Raw genomic sequence first — 11,323 nt, 5'->3', positions numbered from 1 at the left:
TTGACTCTGTAGTTCCGATTGGCATTTCCCTTTTCTTTACTGTTCTGTCAGTGATTTATTTGAGGCTGAGGGCAGATGCCTAGATGATTTGTGAGGCCTACCTAATGCCATGATGATAGGGATCAATGGTTTGCTCTAAGAAGTAGTAAAATGCATCATCTCTATTGAACAAATGATATTTCTAAAAATATTTTGCTAAGCATAGAAGTAAAACTTGAGATTTACTGTCAGAAAAGAAACATTAGAAAGTTAATCCATCTGCCTCATGGCATGATTGGCATTTCTCTCAATCAAACTTTATCTGTCATCCCAGTTGAAAGGAAACAGGTGCCTCAAAAAAATGTGCATTTCTAAATGGTCTTCTTTGGAGCAGGAAGATTTCTGCTTGACACAATGCTGTTTCCTGTATCACTCTTTTTCAATATCAAGTTGAGGATGAGAGACTACTGAGACCAAATGAAGCAAAATCAATCTTTAGATGTAATAACGTACCAAAAGCCAGGTGACTAAAAGAAGTGCTTTCTGTTGAATTATTAATTTTTTACTTTACTTATAAAGTGTATTATATGCCCATTGCAAAAAAAATTGGATAAGCCAAATGGACACAAATAAGAAAGCAATCATACCACCCAAAGATCACCTTGTTTGTATTCATTTAATATTTTTCTAAGGTTCTGCTTTATTTAAAACATTTGCAGACCATGGATTTCAAACCGGAGACCTGAAACCTGGAAACTTGATGCTACTGGACAAGAGAATAGACATATTCAAAGTAAGAAGTGAAACAAAGGATTTTAAAAAGAAGCTACAGAAATGTGGTGAGTGTATTTTAGATATTACAAGTTAAATTTTTGTTAAAGATAATGAATACTTTTGTTCTTCTGGTAAAATACATTCATATTTTATAAATAAAATATAATGCATACTAACTACTGTATATATCAATAATTAGTGTGTAGGGCTGTGGTAGTCCAGGAAACATTAGGAAGTTGAGAAATCATAATTTTACAAACACCATACACGGAATACAGAAACAAATTGATTATTTATTTTAGAGTATCAAGTACTATAAGTTTTGATAATGGATATGAAAGTTTTTTGTCAATTCTAATGTGTACTGAAGATGCTATCATTACTATTAATTATTTTTATTATTATTACTAAATACATGGGATCAGAAGTCAATGTGAGAAAAACTGAAATTCTACAGAAATGTTTCCTGATTCTTTTGGAAGATGTAATGGGCTGAATATATATTATTAGCAAGAAATATTTGATGGGTAGTTATGTAGAAGAGTGATTCAGTTTGAGCCTATGAATCTGAAGGAGGCATTTTTTAAGGATAACAGGGAACTTCCCAGGATAAAGACTTTGGACAGTTTCCTTAATTTAAAAAATCCCATTAGAAAAATAAGCATTAAATTAAATGATAACTAAATACTATCCTATCCTCACCAGAAAATTTCTCTTAAATTTCAGAATAAGGTCAGCAATTTTACTTCACTTTGGATGTCCCTTGATTAAAGCTTGGGCAGGGTTTTGGGAGCATATTGAGTGGTTTCCCTTTCTGAAAAACATTTTGGTCTCTTTATGTTGAGCATTTCCCCCAAGTCAGCCTGTTAAAATATTTCTTTCATGTTTTAGTTAGAAACATTTCCAGCACTTGAAAAGCAAATACAGTATGTTTATGTCATCTAAGAAGCGGCAAGCTTTTTGCTAGTCTTCCACTGATGTTAAAACTACATAATTTGTAACAGCCCAAAGTGGCTGAGATTGCAGGAAGTTGAATTGTCTTCTCTTTGAAAATTTAACATTGTTATTATCACAGGGTCTTTATTTTATTCCTTTGTATGAGTCAGAATAGGATAAGTGTCACAACAAACAATTCCAAAAATCTCAGTGGCTTAATACAATGAGTGTTTACTTATCATTCATGTCACATTCAAACTCAGGGGTGTAGGTGATTCTACTCCACTCAGTCATTCAAGGATCCAGTCCTCTTCTATAATGTGGTGTAGATCACTTCCACACAGTTCATTGGCCAGACTCGATGACACAGCCATGCCTAACTATAGTTCAACTAAATGCTCAGGAGGAAAAGAAAACAATATTTTGTGAGTACATGGTAATCTCTATGTTATCACCCCCTAAATTGGAATCACATGTAATAAAAAAATCTGAAATTTTCTAGATTGTTTCTTAAAAGAGAAAGTCACCATTAAAATAAGAAGAATGGTTATGTGGTAAACATTTTGGCTTTGAGGTATCCCCGATATAGACCTGTGCATTTCAGATTGGTTTTAGGGAGACTGAGCATTGCTGGGCTGTAGGGGCCTTGACTCATGATCATACATTATCACATAACATTATATGGGACAGTAATTTCTGACCTGGGGGCCTCCACCCCTGAAAATCTCAAAATGATTCCATGAATCCACATGTAAAAACACATTTCTAAATCAGCCACTGAGCTAGGATGGGGGCTATTACATAATGCCCAAGAACACCATTGTGTTCTTTGCTAATGATACACTTCTAAGAATTGAGTAGTGTTTCTTGGAGCCTGTTTATGAGGGCTTCTATCAAACTCAGGGGTGTTCAGAGAAGACTGACTAAGAGAGTGAAGGCGTTTCAAACCACATCATTCATTCAATGGCACTCAAGGCCTACCATGTGCCATTCACCGTGGTGCTGGAAATATGAGAGAACAAAAGCAGGAGTGTTTCCTCCTTCATCGAATTTAATAGTGGCAATAATGAATCAGGAAACAAAGACATGAGCATGTTAAAGTGAATTAGTTATAAGTGCATGAAGAAAATAGGATTACGTGCTAGGGGCTGTCTAGTAGGGGTAGAATTTCATTAGCTAGAGTAAGTCAGGAAGGTCTTTCTGAGGAGTTGGGATGTTTTAGTAGAGATCTGGTTGACGAGAAGGATCCAGCTATATGGGGAAGAACATTCCAGATAAAAGCCCTAAGGAAGGAATGACTAGCCAGTGTGGCTGGAGGGCATGAGCAAAGGGGAGGAGTGGTAAAGAAGCAGTCAGAGATGGGTAGCATCCATCTCACAGTGTTTAGATTTTATTCTAAGTGTGATAAGATGCCACTAGAGTTTTAAATAGGGAAGTGACGTGACTGGGTTTACACTATTAAAGTGGCATTCTGGCTGCTGCTTGGCGAATGGACAAAACAGGAGCTGGCTGGCACATTGCCCCAGATGATGGGAGCACGGTGATCTTGCTACTGGAGGCTCTGTCCCCTGAAGTTTTAATCCCGGGCTCCCATAGGAAACACAGGCTCTGCAGCTGTGGGGACTGATCTATGGGCAGCTGAACTATCTGCTGCATCAGAACACAAAGCTGCCCTCTTGTGCACAGGGCCTCCCCTTCCACCGTACCCTCCTTCTTTCCCGAAGTAGATTGCTAATTGCCATTCTTAAGAAGGAGGGAGGAAGGAAGGTTGGTCTTATGAGAAGTCACCTTCTGGCTAAAATACCTTCCTAGCTTCTCTTCCAGCTAGAGGTGGCCAATGAAGTGTAGGCAAAACATGTTGGGCAGGACCTATGAGCAGACTGTCAAGGGGAGAGCTCTGCTCAGAACACAGGTGTGATGGATGGAGAAAAAGCAAGCATCTTGCCTGCAGCAAGCTCCACGATGGAAGTTGGGAACTCGGGAGGCTGGAGCAGAAATGTAAAATGAGTCCAAGTCCCTAATGACAACATGGAGGTGTCCTACATCCTTGGACTGCCTGGTTCACTTCTTTTATTTAAATGAAAAAGAAGCTTCTATCTTGAAAAACCACATGTATTTTTATTACTTGCAGCCATTACAATTCCTAATTGAGACGCTTCTCCTCTCCAGCTGAAACTACTTTTTAAAACAGCGTTTCCTAACTTCTGTGAGCTGCTCTATGACAGTTTACTTGGTCAGATGAGTTTGGTAAATGCTGCATGCTACATCCCACTTAGGCTTCTTTGACCACCCTATTTAAAAATGTACCACTACCACCACCACCCAACCTGTCCTCCTTTTCCTTTCTTCCTGCTTCATATTTCTCATGTCCCTTATCATTATCTAACACACCATCTGCTTTATGTATGTTATTTATTGCCTGTTTCTTGCACCTCTCCCCACAATTCAAAAGTAAACTCTATGAGGATTTTTATTTGTTTTTTTCACTGTTGTATCCTGTAATTTTCCAATTCCACCAAATTATTCAGTTTGTAGAGAAATGAGCATGGAGACTAATCAAGACTAACCATGACAGTGACACTTCAACTTCTCTTTTAGTCTATTCATTTTCTCTTCTCTCTCTCTCTCTCTCTCTCTCTCTCTCTCTCTCTCTCTCTCTCTCTCTCTCTCTCTCGCTCACACACACACACACACACACACACACACACACACACACACACAAACACGCTCACACATACTTTTATAAGTTGGTTTCCATTCTGTTTGTCCCACGTCTTACTGGTTTAAAACACACCTTAGAAATAAAGATCAAGGACTAATTGGCAAGGAGGAGAGAGGACAAAGCTCCTGATATCCCTGTCTCTTGTCAAAAGCAGGAATATTTTGTGTGATATGAACTTGTCAGGAAATGGTCCCCGTCTTCCTGCATCTGGCACTAATGATGACTTTCCTGGATTGTCTTGGTAGAAGTCAAATGATGAAGGGGAGAAAGGCTCTGCTGGGCATTCTCTATCTGAAGGGAGCTGACAGCAAATCATGCTGAGATCTTGGGCTGAAATGAATGGAGAAACTTGCAAGGATGTTGCCATTTATGCCACCTGTCCCCTTAACTGGCCCGGATGCATTTTCAGGGCCAAGACTGACTCTCTGTCACTCTCTTGCATATGGGTGGTATGAAGTAAACAACAAGAATTAATGTTTGCTTGATAATACAAGGTTTGCATCACAGAGATCACAAATGACCTCAGATGGGGCATGACATCTCCAACTCCAGGAAAAGGAAAATTTTATTTCCTGGTCTGGGTATGTTTTATTTAAAGGGTTACACAGTCCTGGGCAGTATGATCCCTTCAGAAATGTCCCTAATTGTTAGTGAAGATGGTTGGGATGCCAGGTCCTGGATCCAGTCTGGGGTGTCAAGGCCTTTTGTTTTGTTTCTGCAGCCTTCGCACCTCTTGAGGGGAAAGGCTTTGGCCTGTTTTTGCCAACCTCTCTCCCCTTCTTTCCTTTGACTCAATTTCTGCAGTTGCAAAAGGGAGATGGAAAGGCTTGAGATATGCCTGCTTCACAGCAGTTTGGGGGAAATGAATAATACAAAACAAAACAAATCATATCCTCTTTCAAAAGCAAATTGATGCTTAACTATTCTGAGACTTAGTGGCTTAAAACAAAGCAATTTATTATTTCTCATGGTTTAAGGTGGCAGTACTCACAATGCCACCTTTCATTGGAACTACACATATTGAAATCGCATAGGTCTTCTTACACTATAGTTCCTGAGAACATTTTATTTTATGCTGGCTACTTCATTACTCATGATACTGCATCATCCATCGTGCTGCCATGAATACTGGTTTCCAATGATTCTCTCAGAGGTTGGTTACCATGCTTCATTGATGCTGGACAGTCTTATCCAAAGTATGCAGAAAATGTGAATGATAAATCATTTTTCTGGTCATGTTAAATTTATCATTCAGAATTTTGTAGTGTACATGTACAAAGAGACATCTTCCAACCATGCTATCTCTTGAACTCTTTGGGCCGCAATCACTGCATTCCTAGAGTGTGATCTCTTTCCATGTTGATCAGATCTTGGATGCCAGTGGTAGAGGGGAAAGGGGAAAGTCTGTCTGCTGCCACCCTTGTAAACCAGAGGCAGAATGTGGATAGGTGAGTCGACACATGTGCCCACACACATGGCTCAAGCCTCTTTCTGCTTTACCTGTTATTTTCTGTCTTGAAATAGACTTATTGGCCAGAAAAATGAAGAAGGTTCTGTATTGTCAGTATTGATAGCATTGACCTAGAATGTTACTACAGTGTAGTGAGGGAGTTGAGGACTGGGCAGATTAAGGAATCTAAGTGAAGGGGGTTCTTATTCGCATTTGGCTGTATTAGCTCTTTGAGGAGGACACTGGTTTGGCCAGGGACTCTGGTGGCAGCTTCTTAGAAATGATGTCCTTTGCTGAGCATGCAGGAAGACAATATTAGAACTCTCATTTATATTTACTTTTGGTTAAAAAAAAAAGAAGAAAAAGAAGAAGAAAAAAATTAAGCTTTACTAGTTTAGGGTTACCAGATAAAATGCAGGATGCCCAGTTGAATTTGAATTTCAGATAAACAATATTTAGTATAAGTATGTTCCAATGGGCATACTTATACTAAAATAATATTCACTTATATAAATATATAGATATAGATATATACAGATATAGGCTTGTACCTCTATATATCTTATATCATTTGTAGATATCTGTTTTTGCTTTTTACTCATATTATTACAGACATTTAGTTATACAGATATTATTAATAGACTTTTTACAGCACGTGCTGTCAAGTTTCAAAATAACCTTCTTCCATTTGGATCTATGTATCTTTGTGGGATCTCTCTCCTTCTTTCTCTCTCTCTCTCTGTCTCTGTCTCTCTCTCTCAAAGGGCTGTCACAGCCTTAAAAACTAAGTCTCAAAATAAACTGAATTTAGTAAAGACCTTTAAACCTTTAAACTAAACTAAATTAAAAAATAAATAAAAGAAAAATTTTGATCATATTTCTATCATTAAAAATGTCATATTTTTAAAGTGAGAGCAAAAGTGACTTTTGTACCCTTAATAATGAAACAAAATTAAAAAAAATATTGCACTTTCATTCTTAATGCTTTTAAGGTTTCACTTTGAGCATGTTTTATAATATAATATTTTAGTATAATAGAACATATATATTCTTTATAAATAAAAGTACATATATTGGGGGGTATGCAAAAATGTTGCATTTGGATAGGGTACTTGACCCAAAAAGTTGGAGACCCCTGGCTTAATGTACTTAATGTACTGTTTTAGAAAAGGCAAGGGTACGTATATTGGTCTGAATGGACACAACTACTGGCCTTAAAAATAATTCCTTGTTCTTAAGTTGCAATCAGTAACACCGTTGTGGTTAAACAGACTGCAGAATTTTACCAAATTTATGCTTAGATGCCCAGACGTTTGGAAGCCCTTCAACTTCCTATGTAAAACCTCAGAAAGAGTGACTATGCTGCTTGGGAGAATAGCTCAGAACTCTTTGTTGCAGAGACCTGGAGGTTTACAAGAAGACCTCATTCCTTAGTTCCTAGCTGCTTCAGATTCATAGAGAATTTGCCAAGTACATCGAGCCTCCATACACCTAAAGATTGGGTGGCGAAGGGAAAATGTCAATAGAGCATGAAAACCACGTCCTTTTCCAGCATATCACTCATAGGGGCATGAACATCCTGGCTCGTGGGTTCTGCTTTGGAGTGGGAGGCTCTGGAGGGCACAGCCCTACCTGGCAGCCATGGAAACAGGTGGTCCCAGCTCTGGATTCATTGCTCTGGTGATCAGTGGTGGGCATCCATGGGAGGGTGATATGACTAACTCCAGGGCCCAGGGTGACAGGTAAACACTCATCCCAGCCAGATCCCCCACCATGCTTCAGGGATGAAGCAGCAAGCAAGGCCTTTGCAACTGCAGTGAGAGGAGAACCTCATAGCATGGATGGCAGGAGGCTTGGCAGCCTCACAGGATGTCTGCAAACACCTTTCACTTATGTAGTTTGCCAGTGCAGCGGTGCATGGAGATAGCATCCTGGGCCTGGTGGGGAAATATTGGCCTTGGAAGCAGACTTCTTCGGTTGGAATTTTGAGACTGAGGCTTAAAACAGAGTGGGAAGGGCCATGGCATTTCCAGAAATCCTTCTCTTTTGCTGGCCAACAGATGGTGGCTCTAAATCTGCAGTGCAGTCAGGTTAGAAAAGAAGAAAGTATTTAGGGGCCTAGTAGAACCATTATTTGAATAGTATGGAACATAATGGTTTCTTTGGTAACCAAGCCAGGGAGACACCCACACAAAGTTAGAATGCACTGGGCTCATTTCTGTTCCCCACCCCACCCCCAATTCAACAAGATTAAAATAGTATAAAAAGAAAAATGAAATGCAGCAGCATTTCATAAAAGAGGGGATTTGTCTCCTGCGAAAACATATCAATGACCTGTCTCTTAGCTTATGGACAACCAGATATAGCAGTTTTTTAGTTATGAATCTGTTTAAATGGTCACTCAGATGGTTTACACTCTACCCAGACTTCAGCACTTATACATAGATAAGCCACTGAGAAATCTGAAACAGGGAAAAATGAGAAACATTTAACCCATTCTACACGGCACATATTCTTAGTGCTAACCAGGCGGAGGCAGCACAGAAAAGGCAAAACAAGTTTGAAAGGAAACCATTTGTCTTTTAAGAATAATTTCTCTTCAGCTCTATGAGTAATCTCTCTTCTAGCTGATAAAGTTCCAAATCCCTACTCTGGTTGAGAGTTTAAAATTGCCAAATAACAGGCTTGTCAAATAAAGAGTCAAAGGGAAAAGGTCCTCCCAGATTCATAGTGCAGGAATTTTCTGCAGTGATGGAAATGTTCTATGTCAGCACTATCCAACGAGGAAGCCACTGGCCATGTGAGGCTATTTAAATTTTAGTTTTAATAAATTAAAATTTAACTTAAAATTTATTTCATAAGTTTAAATTAAAAAGCCATATGTGGCTAGTGGCTACTAAATCAGAGAGTGTAGTTAGAAGTTCAGAAAGGATGATTTCATTAAAATTATCTGTAAAAATCACCAAATAGCAATTTTGTCCTTAATATTTCACTTCGCTATTTTTTTTTCTGGTGTCAGCCTTGCTTGTCTGGAAGCTACCCCATGGGTTACCAGAAGCAAGATTTTATTTAACTGTTCTAATAATAGTATTTCCACGTCCCCAGCAGTCCACGAACATTATCTCATTAATTCCTCCAAACTCCCAACAGGACAGGTAGGGAGCACAGATAATTATGTTTAATTTTATAAAAGAGGAAAACAAACACTAGTCTAAAATGTAAATTATTAACAGCAAAGGGCCTTCTGGAATCCCACTGTTACCTTCTTTGGCTTTCATTGTCCTTTATAGCAGGAACTTAATGTTTTCTCATGTCACGGTGAAACATTCCTCAAATATGTTGGGATTAAAGGAAAGAACATCCAGTTATAGATAGAATATTATTTGAGTAACGTTAGGCTTAAACAGATAAATATTTCTTTCTTTCTCATGCCTACGATAAGGCTTTGTACTGTACTTTACTCCTGGGTAACCAGATAATTAGAAATGTGCTACTTGACTAGAGTAGCAAATCATCCTCAACTTCTGGTTGCTTTCCTTCATGCCTCTTATTATTTTTTTCAAATTGTTTCTTTATATATGGTCCTCATGAGAGTGACCTGGAAGCATATAGTAAATAGGCTAACCGAACATGGCAGGAATCAAGGAGTTCCATGAAATGCCTTTATTTATACCATGAATCATTGGGAAGCCCTTATGAGGAGTCAACAAGTATGCCTGGGCCTGTGGACACAAAGTCAGCAAAACAAGTCAGCAAAACCAGACAAGATCCCACCCCTTGTGCTGAAGCAGCGGACAGACATTAATCAAGTAGTTATGGCAATATATGTAAAATTGCACCTACAGCAGGTGCCTCGGTGGGAAGGTACTTGAACTTGTCATAGGGAGAATTGACAGAGTCAGGGAAACCAGGGATGGCTAGTCCGAAATAGAGGCCATGAGCTAAAGGCTGCGTGGGAATCAACTATGGGAAGGGTGGGATGAAGAGAGCATTCTAGGGAGAAGAAGCAGCGTGGGCAAAGGTCCTGAGGGAACATGGAGCATGGTGACTATGAGGGAAAGAAGGCTGCTTCTGGGGAAACAGACAGAGAGAAAGTGAGTGAGGGGCCAGATAAGATTGGCGATTTGCAGAAGGTAGACCAGGCAACCAACACCCACAGGCTAATTTAAGGAGCTATATTTTTACCTTAAGAGCAATAGGTGCTATTGAAGGGTTCTTGGGTGGGGGTATGACTCATGAAAAATTTACATTTCCAAAGGATCACATTGGTTGACCTTGGAGAGTGGAGAACAGTTTGGCTGGTGGTTATATCAGAAAGTGATAAGAAGCCGGCTTAGATTTGCAAAGATCATTCATTCTTTGCATGTGCATTTATTCTGAGCCTATCAGGTAGCCTCAGAACTTGTACTTAACCACATTCCTTCATATACTGCATGAAGTCTTTTGGTCTAATGGGGTGCCCTTACCTTTCTGGTAGAGCTAACCTCAGCAATGGTGGGTGGTGGAAAGTGGGGAAGTTCTGACCTACAGTGTTGCAGGAATACCTTCCATGACTGGTGATTTTAGCATCTTAGGGTCTTTCCTTTTTTGTTTCTTCTTTGTTGCCAGTTTTCTCCAGAAAAAGTAAACACCCTTTATTTCCTTTTTCACTTTGATGCCTTGAATCCTTCAACATATGCTGACTTGAAAGTACTATTTCAAATTCCTGTCCCACAAGGTTTTTGTCTTATTTTGCTCCAGGCTTTTTTTTTTTTTTTTGAGACAGAATCTCACTTTGTTGCTGGGCTAGAGTGCCATGGCGTCAGCCTAGCTCACAGCAACCTTAAACTCCTGGGCTCAAGCAATCCTTCTGCCTCAGCTTCCTGAGTAGCTGGGACTAGAGGCATGCACCACCATGCCCAGCTAATTTTTTCTATATATTTTTAGTTGGCCAATTAATTTCTTTCTATTTTTAGTAGAGACGGGGTCTCGCTCTTGCTCAGGCTGGTTTCGAACTCCTGACCTTGAGCGATCCAACCCCCTTGGCCTCCCAGAGTGCTAGGATTACAGGTGTGAGCCACCACACCCGGCCCTGTGCTCCAGGCTGCTTTTGAGACCAACTACGAATCTAATACAATGGTTTCTGGGTTCATGCTTAAAGTATGATAATTTCAGGTGATTTATATGATGAGAAAGGAAAAAGATCCTGAGTTTCCATTGTGTTTTTTTGTATGTCTATTATAGTTTTTGTTCATTCTTACTTACAGTTATTCACACATGCATATGAATCTTTTTCTATACCCTCAGTACCTTCACCTTTGCCTCCTATGCATCCTTCACATTTCACATTATCATCATTTCTTCAGGGAGGCCTTCCCTGACCTCCTTGACTAGGAAGTTTCCCCTCCTTATATGCTTTCATGGCTGTGATCACATGTGTAGCTTCCACTTACTCCTCTGCTGTTTGGCTAGTGTCTGCCTGC

The 11,323-nt window shown here is 39.4% G+C and overlaps 1 long non-coding RNA gene across 1 annotated transcript in view; it reads left to right on the top strand.

Annotated features, from left to right (window-relative positions):
- The first annotated feature begins 563 nt into the window (after positions 1-563).
- Positions 564-11,323, top strand: part of LOC105882311 (uncharacterized) — a 196,975-nt gene continuing 186,215 nt past the window's right edge. Inside the window, exon 1 of the long non-coding RNA XR_012915918.1 lies at positions 564-818. This is a non-coding gene — a long non-coding RNA (uncharacterized LOC105882311). The remainder of the gene's footprint in view (positions 819-11,323) is intronic.

This window comes from Microcebus murinus, chromosome X (genome assembly GCF_040939455.1).
Source record: "Microcebus murinus isolate Inina chromosome X, M.murinus_Inina_mat1.0, whole genome shotgun sequence".
Lineage (NCBI taxonomy): Eukaryota > Metazoa > Chordata > Mammalia > Primates > Cheirogaleidae > Microcebus > Microcebus murinus.
The sequence above is the reverse complement of the archived record's forward strand: the minus strand, read 5'-3'. Positions and strand labels throughout refer to the sequence as shown.